Raw genomic sequence first — 18,927 nt, forward strand, 5'->3', positions numbered from 1 at the left:
AATGATGGAAAACACTATTACACACTTTTCTAGATAGACAAGCCAGAGAATGACCTTGCAAACCAGTATTCTCTCTCACTCTGCATGGATCTAGACTTTGAAGCACCTTAATCTTCTGTTTCACACTTTTTTTGCTATATTCTCTTAGAAACTCACAAAATTTATCAATAGATTCCTGACGCACAGTGCAAATACTACTACAATTCCAAGTGTACACTGGGGCTTTAGGACGTCTCCCCATAGCCTCATCCGCCATCACTTGTACCTCATCTCTTGGAACCATTATCTCCTTCTCCATTATGCAACCATTTTTCACTTCATAAGCACGACCTCTGGTGTCAACTGCATGCAGCAAACTATTACTTTGAAAATAACTCTCTTCATTAAAAAAAGGTTCACTACTTGAACTATGCATCCATTTTCCTAAAAACACTTTACAAAAGTTTGTTCTGTTCACTACTCTTTTCCTTTTGCTATGTGATTTCAGTACATTAACCATTTTGTCTAATGTACGCATCCTATTCAAAATTAAAATGAATAGTTTCCTTTTTAATTCTAATGCCTTTGCTGCAATGGCTTCAATTTCTTTTTTTCTCTTATAAAACTTTGCCTTTTGCTTATATTTCTTCACATCCTTTATCAAATTGGACATAACTCTCCTCTGAAACATTTTTCTACGTATCTCTTTAAACGCTGTTTTTCTGTTTAAGTTTATCTTTTTAGTTGCAGAAGGTATATTTGCATTAACTAAATTCTCAATTTTTTCCTGTCCTTTTCGATTGAAATCATTCTTTCCACTATAGACATTTTGTACATTTTTCCTTTTTTTGAATATGTTCCTCAGAAAATCTTTTGTTTGCTTACCAGAAGATTTTTTCTTTTTCCCAACATGAGCATCTCCAACTAACTTAGGTCCTCCAGTTGTCTTCAAATATAGGTTTTTTTTCTGCTCTTTTTTTACTCTGGATTTTGTAGGCATCTTAAATTTTGTTCACTGCTCTTCAGCAATACCTGAAAAAAACTAAAAAAAAAATCCTTTATTTTATTTAAATATATTACTACATTTGTTTTCACATTAGTCACAAAACGAAATTTCTTTGCCAATTTGAAAGCACACTTACTGCTCTTTTTTTTGGCAAGTGATAAACACTTTTACAGACTGACACATTATGAATCCACTTTTCAGATTTTTTACAAAGCACATGTCCAAACTGCTTTTTCAGACCAGCATCATTTGTAACCTGGGTGTCTGCCTACACTCCAGCAAGGGCAACCAGCCTTAGTGATGCTGAATGTATTTGCATTACTGACTGAAACCTCAAACCCCACTCGCTTGTGAATACTGTGCATGATTCCACATGGTAAGCAGCTACCTGTGTGCTAAGAGTCAGCTTCTGCACCAAAAAAAGGCTCCCCCTTTCCTTCTAATGCAACTGTGAAATCACCAGAGCAATACGCAATAAATCTCTGCCTGTAATTCCTATTTGCACACAGAGTCATGTTTTCACATTAGTCACAAAACGAAATTTCTTTGCCAATTTGAAAGCACACTTACTGCTCTTTTTTTTGGCAAGTAATAAACACTTTTACAGACTGACACATTATGAATCCACTTTTCAGATTTTTTACAAAGCACATGTCCAAACTGCTTTTTCAGACCAGCATCATTTGTAACCTGGGTGTCTGCCTACACTCCAGCAAGGGCAACCAGCCTTAGTGATGCTGAATGTATTTGCATTACTGACTGAAACCTCAAACCCCACTCGCTTGTGAATACTGTGCATGATTCCACATGGTAAGCAGCTACCTGTGTGCTAAGAGTCAGCTTCTGCACCAAAAAAAGGCTCCCCCTTTCCGTCTAATGCACCTGTGAAATCACCAGAGCAATACGCAATAAATCTCTGCCTGAAATTCCTATTTGCACACAGAGTCATGTTTTCACATTAGTCACAAAACGAAATTTCTTTGCCAATTTGAAAGCACACTTACTGCTCTTTTTTTTGGCAAGTGATAAACACTTTTACAGACTGACACATTATGAATCCACTTTTCAGATTTTTTACAAAGCACATGTCCAAACTGCTTTTTCAGACCAGCATCATTTGTAACCTGGGTGTCTGCCTACACTCCAGCAAGGGCAACCAGCCTTAGTGATGCTGAATGTATTTGCATTACTGACTGAAACCTCAAACCCCACTCGCTTGTGAATACTGTGCATGATTCCACATGGTAAGCAGCTACCTGTGTGCTAAGAGTCAGCTTCTGCACCAAAAAAAGGCTCCCCCTTTCCATCTAATGCAACTGTGAAATCACCAGAGCAATACGCAATAAATCTCTGCCTGTAATTCCTATTTGCACACAGAGTCATGTTTTCACATTAGTCACAAAACGAAATTTCTTTGCCAATTTGAAAGCACACTTACTGCTCTTTTTTTTGGCAAGTGATAAACACTTTTACAGACTGACACATTATGAATCCACTTTTCAGATTTTTTACAAAGCACATGTCCAAACTGCTTTTTCAGACCAGCATCATTTGTAACCTGGGTGTCTGCCTACACTCCAGCAAGGGCAACCAGCCTTAGTGATGCTGAATGTATTTGCATTACTGACTGAAACCTCAAACCCCACTCGCTTGTGAATACTGTGCATGATTCCACATGGTAAGCAGCTACCTGTGTGCTAAGAGTCAGCTTCTGCACCAAAAAAAGGCTCCCCCTTTCCATCTAATGCAACTGTGAAATCACCAGAGCAATACGCAATAAATCTCTGCCTGTAATTCCTATTTGCACACAGAGTCATGTTTTCACATTAGTCACAAAACGAAATTTCTTTGCCAATTTGAAAGCACACTTACTGCTCTTTTTTTTGGCAAGTGATAAACACTTTTACAGACTGACACATTATGAATCCACTTTTCAGATTTTTTACAAAGCACATGTCCAAACTGCTTTTTCAGACCAGCATCATTTGTAACCTGGGTGTCTGCCTACACTCCAGCAAGGGCAACCAGCCTTAGTGATGCTGAATGTATTTGCATTACTGACTGAAACCTCAAACCCCACTCGCTTGTGAATACTGTGCATGATTCCACATGGTAAGCAGCTACCTGTGTGCTAAGAGTCAGCTTCTGCACCAAAAAAGGCTCCCCCTTTCCATCTAATGCAACTGTGAAATCACCAGAGCAATACGCAATAAATCTCTGCCTGTAATTCCTATTTGCACACAGAGTCATGTTTTCACATTAGTCACAAAACGAAATTTCTTTGCCAATTTGAAAGCACACTTACTGCTCTTTTTTTTGGCAAGTGATAAACACTTTTACAGACTGACACATTATGAATCCACTTTTCAGATTTTTTACAAAGCACATGTCCAAACTGCTTTTTCAGACCAGCATCATTTGTAACCTGGGTGTCTGCCTACACTCCAGCAAGGGCAACCAGCCTTAGTGATGCTGAATTTATTTGCATTACTGACTGAAACCTCAAACCCCACTCGCTTGTGAATACTGTGCATGATTCCACATGGTAAGCAGCTACCTGTGTGCTAAGAGTCAGCTTCTGCACCAAAAAAAGGCTCCCCCTTTCCATCTAATGCAACTGTGAAATCACCAGAGCAATACGCAATAAATCTCTGCCTGTAATTCATATTTGCACACAGAGTCATGTTTTCACATTAGTCACAAAACGAAATTTCTTTGCCAATTTGAAAGCACACTTACTGCTCTTTTTTTTGGCAAGTAATAAACACTTTTACAGACTGACACATTATGAATCCACTTTTCAGATTTTTTACAAAGCACATGTCCAAACTGCTTTTTCAGACCAGCATCATTTGTAACCTGGGTGTCTGCCTACACTCCAGCAAGGGCAACCAGCCTTAGTGATGCTGAATGTATTTGCATTACTGACTGAAACCTCAAACCCCACTCGCTTGTGAATACTGTGCATGATTCCACATGGTAAGTAGCTGGCTGTGTGCTAAGAGTCTGCTTCTGCACCAAAAAATGGCTCCCCCTTTCCATCTAATGCAACTGTGAAATCACCAGAGCAATACGCAATAAATCTCTGCCTGTAATTCCTATTTGCACACAGAGTCATGTTTTCACATTAGTCACAAAACGAAATTTCTTTGCCAATTTGAAAGCACACTTACTGCTCTTTTTTTTGGCAAGTGATAAACACTTTTACAGACTGACACATTATGAATCCACTTTTCAGATTTTTTACAAAGCACATATCCAAACTGCTTTTTCAGACCAGCATCATTTGTAACCTGGGTGTCTGCCTACACTCCAGCAAGGGCAACCAGCCTTAGTGATGCTGAATGTATTTGCATTACTGACTGAAACCTCAAACCCCACTCGCTTGTGAATACTGTGCATGATTCCACATGGTAAGCAGCTACCTGTGTGCTAAGAGTCAGCTTCTGCACCAAAAAAGGCTCCCCCTTTCCATCTAATGCAACTGTGAAATCACCAGAGCAATACGCAATAAATCTCTGCCTGTAATTCCTATTTGCACACAGAGTCATGTTTTCACATTAGTCACAAAACGAAATTTCTTTGCCAATTTGAAAGCACACTTACTGCTCTTTTTTTTGGCAAGTAATAAACACTTTTACAGACTGACACATTATGAATCCACTTTTCAGATTTTTTACAAAGCACATGTCCAAACTGCTTTTTCAGACCAGCATCATTTGTAACCTGGGTGTCTGCCTACACTCCAGCAAGGGCAACCAGCCTTAGTGATGCTGAATGTATTTGCATTACTGACTGAAACCTCAAACCCCACTCGCTTGTGAATACTGTGCATGATTCCACATGGTAAGCAGCTACCTGTGTGCTAAGAGTCAGCTTCTGCACCAAAAAAAGGCTCCCCCTTTCCTTCTAATGCAACTGTGAAATCACCAGAGCAATACGCAATAAATCTCTGCCTGTAATTCCTATTTGCACACAGAGTCATGTTTTCACATTAGTCACAAAACGAAATTTCTTTGCCAATTTGAAAGCACACTTACTGCTCTTTTTTTTGGCAAGTAATAAACACTTTTACAGACTGACACATTATGAATCCACTTTTCAGATTTTTTACAAAGCACATGTCCAAACTGCTTTTTCAGACCAGCATCATTTGTAACCTGGGTGTCTGCCTACACTCCAGCAAGGGCAACCAGCCTTAGTGATGCTGAATGTATTTGCATTACTGACTGAAACCTCAAACCCCACTCGCTTGTGAATACTGTGCATGATTCCACATGGTAAGCAGCTACCTGTGTGCTAAGAGTCTGCTTCTGCACCAAAAAATGTCTCCCCCTTTCCATCTAATGCAACTGTGAAATCACCAGAGCAATACGCAATAAATCTCTGCCTGTAATTCCTATTTGCACACAGAGTCATGTTTTCACATTAGTCACAAAACGAAATTTCTTTGCCAATTTGAAAGCACACTTACTGCTCTTTTTTTTGGCAAGTAATAAACACTTTTACAGACTGACACATTATGAATCCACTTTTCAGATTTTTTACAAAGCACATGTCCAAACTGCTTTTTCAGACCAGCATCATTTGTAACCTGGGTGTCTGCCTACACTCCAGCAAGGGCAACCAGCCTTAGTGATGCTGAATGTATTTGCATTACTGACTGAAACCTCAAACCCCACTCGCTTGTGAATACTGTGCATGATTCCACATGGTAAGCAGCTACCTGTGTGCTAAGAGTCTGCTTCTGCACCAAAAAATGTCTCCCCCTTTCCATCTAATGCAACTGTGAAATCACCAGAGCAATACGCAATAAATCTCTGCCTGTAATTCCTATTTGCACACAGAGTCATGTTTTCACATTAGTCACAAAACGAAATTTCTTTGCCAATTTGAAAGCACACTTACTGCTCTTTTTTTTGGCAAGTGATAAACACTTTTACAGACTGACACATTATGAATCCACTTTTCAGATTTTTTACAAAGCACATGTCCAAACTGCTTTTTCAGACCAGCATCATTTGTAACCTGGGTGTCTGCCTACACTCCAGCAAGGGCAACCAGCCTTAGTGATGCTGAATGCATTTGCATTACTGAGTCCAACCTCAAACCCTTAAACTATTCTTTTATTATACCAGTACACCTTAATTTATTGTGAAAACATAGTCCATGTTATTTTACATGTTCCTCATATTTAAATTTCTCCCAAAACAGAAAATAATAAACACAACTTCAACAAAAAGAATTGCATTTCTATTATTCATTTCTTAATTTACCATATACATCCCCTCTCAGACTCTAAACTCACCTTTAAAATTAGTTAGTTGTGAAAGAAATGTGGCACTCAAACAGCAGATTATCAGAGCCAGGATCTCTGTTCTCTACACCTCTCTCCTCTCAGCAGAACCAGATAATGGCAAACTTTCCCTCTCTTTTTCCACACATATACATGTTAGTTTCAAATCTCAGTGCTTGTCCCTTTTTTTCAAATGTAATCACACATTTATATTGGTTGAAAACCAACCCTTTTCCAAAAGTACCCTTCCCCCAACTTGACTTCTGCCTAGTACCCTTCCCCCAACTTGACTTCTGCCTGCTACCATAGCAACAGCTCATGGAACACTGCTGTGTGGAGTCAGGTCAGAAGTTCGCCAAACAATGTTTCAATTCCACAGAGCAAGAGTGCTTGACTTTTCAAACCTAACAGCAAATCCATAGTACTGTTCTTTGGTAACACATTTTTCTGTACCAATACAAAACATGCTTCTATTAATTTACACATACAGCCTAGTTTTTATTCTAGAATGGTATGAAACAGCCAATCAGTTCTTTTTTTTTTGAAAAAACTATGTATGCCTCCATTTCCAAACTGTCTTTCTTTTCATATTGCCATTCTACTGAAAGACACCTCCTGAGTGCATCCAGTTCTCCTTTGAAGATGTTCACAGTGTGGATTGTAGGGCACAGCTATGTCTTCTGGATTGAAAAGTATGCAGAGAAAACAGATATGGTGAGAGACCTTGCTTTGCCAAATGTAGACATTAAATGGATTGGTCAGAGAGGGTTAAAGTGGCACCAATTGATGCCATTGGTGAAATCCTTCATGCACATCCAACACCCTGACCTCATAATAGTGCACTGTGGTGGCAATGACCTAGGCACTTTGACTGGGGTAGGTCTGGAAATGCTTATGAAGGAGACCTTTGCACAACTGTTTTCACTTTTCCCTAAAACTGCCTTTGTGTTTTCTAACATATGCCAAAGGCAAAAATGGAACTGGTCCAATCATTTCTGTCCGCAGATTGACAAAGCAAGAAAGCACGTCAACAAATCTGTTTCTGCTTTCCTCCGTGACTATGGTATGGGTTCCATTTACCACAACAACTTGCGTTATGACATGCAAGACATTTATAGAGGAGATGGTGTACACATTATGATGAAGGGAACAGAGTCTTCCTCTTGAACCTTAGACTCTGCATCGGTACTTACTTGTAGGTACCACAAAAAAATCACTTCATAAACACAACGGCTCTTTTTAGAGCCCCCTAATATCTAAACACTTAAATCTGATTTTCATTTCTTTTTTTTTTTTTTTTTTTACCGTACGCTTACCGTACGCGTACCCCGTGATTTTTTTTAAAATCAATAAATGTTTTCTTTGTACTTTTCTGTCCTTCTTTGACCCCCTTACAAATGTTAGGGGGTCTGTAACTCTCCTCCTTGCCCCCTTTTCTTGTTATCACTCTTTTTTTTCTGAGTGAAACACACGAAATGGCGGCCGCCGCTTCCTGGTTTCGACCGATTCGAATGTTTACTAAGATCTAAGAGCCAATCAGAATCGCGCTCGCGCACGCCACCGTACGCGTACGGTAAGTGTACCGTAAGCGCACCGTAAGCTGGCTCAGATATATATATTGATTTAAAGGCTATTTTCTCAGAATCTACTGAGCAGATTTACACCAAACCTACAAAAGGCACTTCCTTGACCTGAGGACTACCTCTCTGCCAAATTTCTAGTAATTCTGTTCAGACGTTCGGGCTGTAGCCCTGTCTAAAGGTCCTATGGAAAAATGCATGGGAAATACGCGTTTTGGGACCCCCCTTTTATCTCAGCCCCCGCTTGACGAATCCCCCCGAGACTTTCAGGGAAGGAGCGGAGCGTAGCGCCCCACCTATTTTGAAAAATTCGCGAGGATTCGTCGACCGGCGCAAAAGTTATTCAAAATAGAATGTTGCAGATTTCCTATAGAAATAGAAACGTGGTCCTAACTATAACTACCTACTGGCGACCGCCAGTAGGTAATATATATATATATATATTCACTGAAAAAACCATAGGTTTCAGGGGCGTTATAGTTAGCTGGACATTTCCCTCGTACAAAACCCTAGAAATTCCCCTGTTATAGTTAGTTCAGCTAACTACAACTTGTACCCCCGCAATCCACTGCTGATGACGTCACATATTACATCACTCATGACATGGTCAGTGACATCACTGATGACATCTGAAATGACATCACTGATGACATCACTGATGACGTCATCCACGTGATAAATTAGTGCATCTTCTCACACCCTTTGATATACTCAATCAAAATTTCAGACGTCCATTCTCAAAACCATAGATACTCCAATACCAATAACTACATACCCACTCATTGACTCTTAGATCTACACACACATCCACTCACTCACCTGTACAGTCACTCATACTTACAGTCACTCAGTACAGGACTATCATATGCATTTAAACACCTACATAGACACTCACACACCACCAATCATCCATAGAGGTACTCTCACACCTAGTCAGTCATGCAAATAATTAAGCACACTCCCATTTACTCACCTATGCAGTTATACACACACAAGTTCACTTACTCATAAAAATAGTACCACATTCTTACGCTCTTATACAATCACTGATACAAGCACACACTCATCCATACAGCCACTCTAACAATCACACACTCTCACTTATATACTCTTACACACATATATACTGCCTTTCACATATGTAGTTACTCACACATGTACCACTGAGATATACATTCAGTCACTAACACACCCATACATACACTCACTCAACCATACAGTCCATCACAGATGCACTCTTAAAACCATGCACCCATAGAATCACCCACTCACACATGTATGCACAGAGTCACACACACCCCACCCACACAAACACTCAGGCACCCAAACAGATACTCAGACAACCAATAAATAACCCATAGAAACTCTCATATAGCTTTTCACAAAACCATGCAGCCGCTTATACACCAACAGACAGACAGATACAGAAATTCACACAGTTTAGTCACTAGTCTGGAGTAAGATACGTTTAATGACTCACTTATAGAGTCAGTCACGCACCTACTAAATCATCCATTCACACACTTATACACCCACTCATTCTTCCATAGGTTTTTCCCTATATATATATATATATATATATATATATATATATATATATATATTAAACATATTTAAAATTTACAGAAACACACACTCACTGGATGACGTCATCAGTGATGTCATCAGTGATGTCATTTCAGATGTCATAAGTGATGTCACTGACCATGTCATGAGTGATGTAATATGTGACGTCATCAGCAGTGCATTGCGGGGGGCGAGTTATAGTTAGCTGAACTAACTATAACGGGGGAATTTCTAGGGTTTTGTACGAGGGAAATGTCCAGCTAACTATAACGCCCCTGAAACCTATGGTTTTTTCAGTGAATTTCAAAGGTTTTTTAAATGCTAATTCCTAACTATATCAGGCCTGAAACCTATGGTTTTTTCAGTGAATTTCAAAGGTTTTGTAAATGACAATTTTGAATGTATTAATTGTTATACTGATTTTTTTTATACTGATTTACTATATTTTTTAAACTATTTATTTTTAGATATATTTTTTTTAATTACATTATACATTACAATACAAAATATACTTTCCCAGAATGAATTACTTTAGTTTAAATACTTGGCAAATAGGCAACAGACTTTTAAGTACAGTAGTTACAGTTGTTGCAATGGGCAACACAATTTCAAACACAAAGCAACATTGAGCTCAATGTGAATTTCTAGTGAAATGCAATTAGTTACTTTATGGATTACTTTTCTAACCACAGGACTGGATCCTAGATTCAGTCCTTGGACATCTCCTGTAAACAGTTGAGTAAAAGCGCTTTGGTTACAGTAGTTATTTTTAAGAAATATTATTGTATTTTAAAAGTTAACATTTTTTTTCACATAGAATCACCAATGTTATCCTATGGCAGAAAATTCACTTAGCAGGTAAGTAGTGTTATCATTACTTTTAAATTACTCAGTGGTGGATCCTGGATCCAGCACTGGCCAACCTCCTGTAAAGAGTTGAAAGAATGTGTTTAAGTCATACAGACGATTTTTTAGGAATATTTTTAGTTTGTGAAAATAGACACTTAGAAACCTTTCTGGTGAAAACCACACAATGGATTCCTATGGAAGGAAATACAAGTTACTGGTAAGTACGCTTAGAATTACTCTTCCGGGTCAGTGCTGGGCTAAAAGATGCAGCCCTGGGTTCTCTCCTGATAACAGGTGAGTAAATCGGAATTCGTAGTTCGGCTGATTTTAGAGGAATATTTGTACGTTTCAAAAATGGACACTGAAAATTTTCTGATGAAAACCACACAATGGATTCCTATGGAAGGAAATACAAGTTACTGGTAAGTACGCTTAGAATTACTTTTCAGGGTCTGTGCTGGGCTAAAAGATGCAGCACTGGGTCCTCTTCTGATTACAGGTGAGTAAATTGGAATTCGTAGTTCGGCTGATTTTAGAGGAATATTTCTACGTTTCAAAAATGGACACAGAAAATTTTCTGGTGAAAACCGCACAATGGATAACTATGGAAGGAAATACAAGTTACTGGTAAGTACGCTTAGAATTACTTTTCAGGGTCAGTGCTGGGCTAAAAGATGCAGCCCTGGGTTCTCTCCTGATAACAAGTGAGTAGATTGGAATTCGTAGTTCGGCTGATTTTAGAGGAATATTTGTACGTTTCAAAATTGACACTTAGGAAATTTTCTGCTGAAAACCACACAATGGATTCCTATGGAAGGAAATACAAGTTACTGGTAAGTACGCTTAGAATTACTTTTCAGGGTCAGTGCTGGGCTAAAAGATGCAGCACTGGGTTCTCTCCTGATTGCAGGTGAGTAAATCGGAATTCGTAGTTCGGCTGATTTTAGAGGAATATTTGTACAATGGTAAAGGAAGGGGGCGGGGCCTGAGGTGACATGTGCAAACACGCCCTGTGGCGCGTTTTAAGTTGGGGAATTAATTCCTCTTCAATCCTGCTGTTTGCAATGACAGGGCGGGAGCCTCGCGGCACCCACCCTGTCATTGCAAACTGCTTTGCTTCATTGAAGCGAGAGCAGGGAAACCTGCTCTCGCTTCAATGAAGCAAAGCTGATTGCTTTTCCACATGGGGAGCAGCATGTTAGCTGCTCCCCATGTCGAAAAGCAATGCCGGCAGAAAAGATCGGGATCGGGCCGGAGGCCATGCCCTCTCCTTACACCACTCGGCAAACGCGCCCCCTGGCGCGTTTGCAGAAGGGGTACTAATTCCCCTTGAATACTGGGGGTCCCTGGGGGCCAACTAGCCCACCAGGTACCTCCAGTATGCGTCAGGGAGCTGCGTTGCAGAGCGGTGTTCAGAGGCCATGCCCCTTTTTACAACACTCTGCAACGCAACTCCGTGGCGCTTCCTGGAGGTACCTGGTGGGCTAGTTGGCCCCTAGAGGACCTCTAGATTGAAGAGGAATTAATTCCCTAAATTAAAACGTGCCACAGGGCGTGTTTGCACACATATCACCTCAGGCCCCGCCCCCTACATTCACCACTGTGCAAACACGCCCCAACTAGGCCACCAGGTACCTCCAGTAAGCGCCGCGGAGCTGCGTTGCAGAGAGGTGTAAAAAGGGGTGTGGCCTCATTACACCTCTCTGCAACGCAGCCCCCTGGCGCATACTGGAGGTTCCTGGTGGGCTAGGTGGCCCCCAGGGACCCCCAGTATTCAAGGGGAATTAGTACCCCCTCTGCAAACGCGCCAGGGGGCGCGTTTGCCGAGTGGTGTAAGGAGGGGGCATGGCCTCCGGCACGATCCCGATCTTTTCTGCCGGCATTGCTTTTCGACATGGGGAGCAGCTAACATGCTGCTCTCCATGTGGAAAAGCAATCAGCTTTGCTTCATTGAAGCGAGAGCAGGTTTCCCTGCTCTCGCTTCAATGAAGCAAAGCAGTTTGCAATGACAGGGTGGGTGCCGCGAGGCTCCCGCCCTGTCATTGCAAACAGCAATGTCCCGGGGTGGGCACCCCGAGACACTGCAGGAGCCGGCCCTGGGGGGTGGCGGTCCCCAGGGCAATGATTGGCTCCAGGAGGGGGGCCGCGTGGCCCCCATCCCACATGGACAAGTGGCCCCTGGGGGGTGGCGGTCCCCTGGGCTGGGGGGGCCTGTGAGCCCCCCATCGCAAATACTTTCAAGCCCTGGGGGGTGGCGGTCCCCGGGGCTGGGGGGGGCTGCGAGCCCCCCACCCATTTTCTATAAGCCCCGGGGGGTGGTGGTCCCGGGGGCTGGGGGGCATGAGCCCCCCATATAGTATCTCTGAGCCCAGGGGGTGGCAGTCCCCGGGGCAGTGTGGAGGGGATTGGGACCCCCCACACTTTTTTAATTCTGCCCCCGGGATTTGGCCCCCTGGGGGCCAATCACCAAAGAAGCGCGGGAACCCCGCGCTTCTTTTTTTAAAATTTTCGGCCAATATTCGCACTTGGTGCGCGAATTTCGCCGATTGTTTTTTAAAAAAAATACTTTTTTGGGACCCCCTGAGCAGGCCTAGGGGGTCAGGGTGTTTCTACCCTGCCCCCTTGTCGCGTTTTGCACCTTTGTTTTTGTGCTTTCTTGTGCCTCGGTTCTACCGAGGCACAAAATGGCTGCCAACACTTCCCGATTCAGAGTGTTGGCATCCAATTAGCATTCAGCTCGTGCTCGGGAGGGTTCGGGGAGGGTGCGGGGTGGATCCGCGGATCCTCCCCGGCCATAGATATCACTAACTTTTAACTCTAATTTTCGCAGGAACTACTGAACGGATTTACACCATTTAAGCAAAAGGCACGAGTCTGAACTGAGGACTACCTCCTTGCCAAATTTGGTTTAATTCCGTTCAGCAGTTCGGGCTGTAGCTGCGACAACAGGTCCTATGGGAAATTGCATGGGAAAAATGCGTTTTAGGACCCCGCTTTTTTCTCGGCCCCCGCTTGACGAACCACCACGAAACTTTCAGGGTAGGAGCGGAGCGGGCCAAGAGTTTGGAAAATTTCGCGAAGATTCATTAACCGGCGCCAAAGATATTCCCAGTAGAATGTTGCGGATTCCCTATGGAAAATAGGTCCTAACTATAACTATCTACTGGCGACCGCCAGTAGATAATATATATATATATATATATATTCTCTCTCTCCCCCTCCCCCTCTCTCTTTTATATATATTCACCCTGTATGTTTGTATGCTCAATCTCACCGTGGGTTTAACACATAGCCAGGGAAGATGTTGTGTGGGAAGGCGGAAATAATGTCAGGTTAAACTCAATAAATTTAAGAAAGTCTGTAATTGAGATTCACTCCTCTGTTAGCCTCACCTTTGAAAGTCACAGCATAAAGATCACAAAAGCAATGTTGCAGCGAAACAATGTTCTCTTTTTATCGAACAAATTAAAGGTTGCTGTTGGTTGAGATAAGAGTCATGTAAAGATATAAAGTGGTTCCCACAAAAGAAATGTTTTGATCATTAAACGGTCAAGTACAACGATGGAACCGAGCCTCAGGCTTCGAGTACACGCTCCACAGTGAATTGTGTGAAAGTGAAAAGGGGCTTTCCAACAGCGACCCCATGCAAGAGGTGTAAATAATAAAGTGCTGATATTACAATCAGGATTTCTGAATCCAAGTGGACTGTGTATCATTTTTTTAAACCTTTTTGCTGTCTATTACACATGTATTAATCGTACCCTACATACTGCAAATTAATATCTGATGGAATATTCACTTTGTTTTGTCCTTGAAGATAGATTATGCTAATACTTTAGAAAGCCTGAGCAGAGTAAAGATTTTAGTTTAGTCAGGAGTCCATAAGTAGTCTCCATCCTGCAGCAGTCCTTCATCTTTCATTACAGGAGAATGAGAAAGTCTAAAAGAGGCAAACCTTTCCATTTGTAGGTTTGTCTTAATGAACGCCTCCAGACTCAATTCATGTATGCCAAAGCCCGTAATATGAGGGGTGCTGTGTAATATGAGCATTATCTTTCATTTTGTGTTCTCTATATTGTTCCTAACAAAAGAATTTCCATTAGTTTGGTGCTGGTAGAGAAAACATTGGGGCATATTTACTAGAAACCGGTGGAGCGTGATGTTATGCCAAAATTGGTAAAGCTGCGCTCCGTCCATTTCAAAATGCAAGGATGCGTCGTACTTACAAGAATGCGGTGCACCCCTGTATTTCTCTTGCATTGGCGCTAAAGAAGCTGCCTAGCGCAGGCACACTGGAGCCACGTTGCAAGGGTGCCTGCGCTGCAGGAGTGATACCTGCACATAATCTTTATATGTGATTTGCGGTTTCCATGTGTGCTACAGAATGCAGCACACATGGAAAGAGCAGACAACGAGGAGAAATGAAACATTTCTGCCAGTATCGCATGCTTAAAACCTGGTATTCCATGGTGATATTTTTGCACTGCAACACCCATTGCATACTCCTTTCACTCTAAGTGCTGGGTGATTATGGGCATTATTTATAAGGCAGCTTTAAGTCACTGCTTTCTAAATAAGGCAAAGGACTTAACGCCACCAGAACATCACAAAAAGTGACGTTCTATTGACGTTAACTCCTTGTAAATAATCCCCATTGTGTCCGCAGAAACATGTCAAGTTCGGTAGGCTTGGTTATATTTCACACATGCCACAGCAACTATTTTTTGCATGGGGTCTTTTCTGTCTGAGGGGAAATAAAACATTGGCAAATACCTTTTTCAGGAGCATAGCGAATGAAAATACCCTTATCATTTTACTAAAGACAAATTTCATTTTACAGAATTTCAGGATACAGAAAAATCAGGTCGAAGTTTAAAGCTGCAAATATAAACACCAATTTTTCATAAAAAGCAGATGTACGTATTCGTCTTATTTTCTTTTCATCCATCCATGTGCCTAGCTGCCAGGTGGCCCATTTCATCCGTGGTACCTTCCTCCATTTCTGCCGTTGTAGCCAAAATAACATGAGGTTTGGGGACTTGCAGTATTGCTTTTACCAAAAAAGTATAGGCCTCATGATACCAACATTTAAAATGCTGATGGCCAAATCGGCTCAATATGTCACATTTCACATGGGTACCTATATGTGTCTACCTGTTGTACGCCAGCATATGCCATCATTGTATGTCACACTAAAGCACATGTACCTTTTCCCACAGTGCATACAGCAGTTTACCGCTGAACTTCACAACATCCATTGCTCCCCTAATGCACGTACTGCTGGCTCATCACATCATGCGTCACCTAATCCTGGACTCTTCAGTGGCACATTACCATCTGGCCCCACAGATTCACATGGCATTATACCCTCTGCTGCACATCATCATGTTTTGAAAAGATTTACATAAGCCAGTGCCTCCTCCTGTAGTGCAGGGCCATGTATGAATTATGGTGTTTGCGAAGATGCATACTTGTGTGCAAGTAGGTTTAGAGCTCGAGGTGCATGTGGATGTGCACCCATATGATGTCTGATGTGGTGTGCATGCAGTGTGAAAAACCTAGAAACTATGGCAATGCTTCTTTAGTAATCTATGGAAGTTGACATTGCTATCAGGAATGCAAATCAAAGATAGCACACTTTTGTTTTTAGCGAATGTAAAGAACGTACCATACCACTGTGAACATATTGGATATGATTTATTAATGATTATAATCCCACCAGCAGCTTTCAAAAACGAATACCCATTTAAGTTTTAGAATTTTAAGTTGTGGAACCGGAGTAAAAAAATATCCAGGTTTGCTATTAATGTTGTTAACCCCAAGTGTTCAATCTACGTCATTGTCTTTTAGCCCAGTTGCTACGGCTAGATAAGTGAGACATCATAGACCATGTTAAGAGGATTCCATAAATATAGCGGCTACCCTCAAATGTATGCAATGAATGCCCTCTCACAACACAAGCACTAGATTAAAATGATTTCTCTTATCTGGATTTGATGTTCTTCACTGAGGCTTTGAGGCATGAAGACACAGGCCTTGAACTTGCACCGACACTCCAACGGAGAGTACAATTACACATTTTTCTTGCTCCTCAAAATGGCTAGTGGACTTGCAAAAAAGTTTTTAAGGGTTCCTTAAATCTCTTTTGTCTAGGACTTCAGAAGAACTTTAAGTTTCCGAATGTTCTTTTCTTCTATCATTACTTTTACTGATATTCTAGTGTGTAGACCCCTGGGGTCTGCAGAGAATGTCGGATCCTCACTTGCTGACTTTCTATCAGCAATAATCTCAAACGTTTTCCTACATGGGTACCTTAACATCTGAGTCAATGTCACTGGCAGATTTAACTCCACTTAATCCCCTAATCTCATGCTAATCTCGGTATGTGAGGCAGGTCATTGCCCTGATTTGCTTTTTTCTGCCTACATAATATTAATTCCATCCTGCTCCTCCATGCTCGGACCATAGAAGCATTTCATTTTCCCAGTCTCATTCTCCAAATCAGTCCACCCTTTGATACCCTCCTCTGTCAACTGCTGTACTATGGAGCAAAATAAACAATGTGAATTTGGTGGCTGCTCTGGACTCCATGCCCCTGCCATGAGATCTAGGGCCAGAAGAACCCCTGAATTCACTTAAATCGTGGCTCATTTCCGTTATCAACAAAATCGCCCTGCCCTACCTCCCTTTAATTTCTGTCACCATCCTTCAGCTTCACAAATTGTCAAAAACATTCCTATCCATCAAGAAGCATTGTATGACTTGAAAATGCCCATGGTATTCTAATTGTTGTTCTACAAAATTGTATAACTACAAGCAGACTTTTAGTGTTTATAAATACAGGGAAGCCTCTCTAGAGCCCTGTAACTTCCACATGTAATCCGAGAATAACTTGCAAGAAACATTTCAGATTGTAAAGTAGTTAATTCAAACTACTTTCATAGTAAAATTAGTCAGATTTCTCATGGCTTCTCCAGTCTGAACTCAGGTCTCCTTGGCAATTCTACATATATTTCAGTGCACAAATTTGTTCAACTAACTGTCTTGCAATCCCACAAGACAGAGCTAGATCCAGCCTTCTCTGCAATTACAAATCAGGTTGACCTGAATGTCCTTGTCCATCCTATATTCTACATCACGCTTCTGATGCTATTGAAATGTGCTTGATTTCTTTTGAAACTCTTCTTTTTCTAGTTCAATTGGTCTTTATATGGGACTGCTACCGAGTTGTGCAGAGGGGGATTTCCATGCGGAATTCTGTTATGCACATCTATGAGTGGGCGATTGTTCTCACATTCGGATATTCCAGGTGTAGGAACACTGGACCCACTTTTACTGACTGTAATCTGGTCAACAAAACTACATTAGCAAAGGGCCTGCATTGCAGCCCATGCCTGTTTTTCAGCCCACCCGTCATTGAGACAAGACTCGGAGAATGTATGTTTCCTCCATTCCACACAACATTTTCACCTGCCCTCCCCATCTCTCACACCCCTCCCTGAACAAAAGTTCTTGCAGGTATTTACTACCTTCTCAGAGGAAGTGGTAAATGTCTGTGCGGAAACAACTCACACCTCGTAATCTGTCCCTAAATGGAAACAAGCCAGAGTTGTGCCACATCTAAAAATCCACAGTAAATCATTTGGTATTAAGCAACAATAGAATATCAATCGTTTCTACCTCTATCTATAAAATAGTTGTAGAAAGAAATCCATCATCGCATTTCTTCTGCTTTTGAAATTAATGATCTTTTAGATGTATAGGTGTATGTATGTAGCATGTCTTTAGCATGAACCTAGCCAGAATTCAGTTGATCACTGTACAGGGTCCAAGGCAATTGCAAAGTCAAGGAATGATTTTCGGTGGTCGAGTTTGTGGAATGTTAATACTTTGTGATGTAGTGTTCTTCAAACATGTGCATCTTGAACACTTTCCTATATTGGAGCGGTGTTAGGGTTGTTCTGTTGTGTATGTAGATGTTGTTCCACATCCTGAGTGCATAGAGTGAAAAGGCCTGCTGCCATGTTTTTTCTTTTTTACACTTCTTGGACTGCCGGTTGATGGTGTCCAGGCTACGTGTGTGCCAAGAACCACTAGAGATTGCCTGCAGGATAAATGAAGCAGCTAGTTGTAATGGCTTTGTAAATGATGCATCTAGTTTTGAATATGGTGTGGGCCAGGAAAGGGAGTGAATGGAGTTCCATCAGGTTGGGGTAATTATTATCATGTTTCTACCAGCCAAATATGACCATACAGGGTACATGTGTGACATCTAGAAGACCACGGAACAGGGCATGACCCTCATCCAGATGCAAGAGTATGAGGGCTTAGATCATGCATAATTAGGGATGTATCAATTACACAGCACTGAGTTGGTTCTTGTCAATATTTTTAGCAAATATCAGGCTTTATTTTGAGTATTGCATACAGCTTCACAAACAGGACCTATATTTCGTCTGCTGTATTACAAGTGCTACTGACTATAATGCAGTTCTGATATGGCCAGCAGGACATACACCATGTTTTTGACAGAGTACCCTGTTTGCAAAACTGAAAATAAGTCCCCTCAATTGATCACAGACAAAATATATTTTGTGCCTAGTACTTTTATACCACTTGGCGTCATTTCAATAGCATCCCATGAAAACCTG

This window comes from Triturus cristatus, chromosome 12 (assembly GCF_964204655.1).
Source record: "Triturus cristatus chromosome 12, aTriCri1.1, whole genome shotgun sequence".
NCBI classification, from domain to species: domain Eukaryota; kingdom Metazoa; phylum Chordata; class Amphibia; order Caudata; family Salamandridae; genus Triturus; species Triturus cristatus.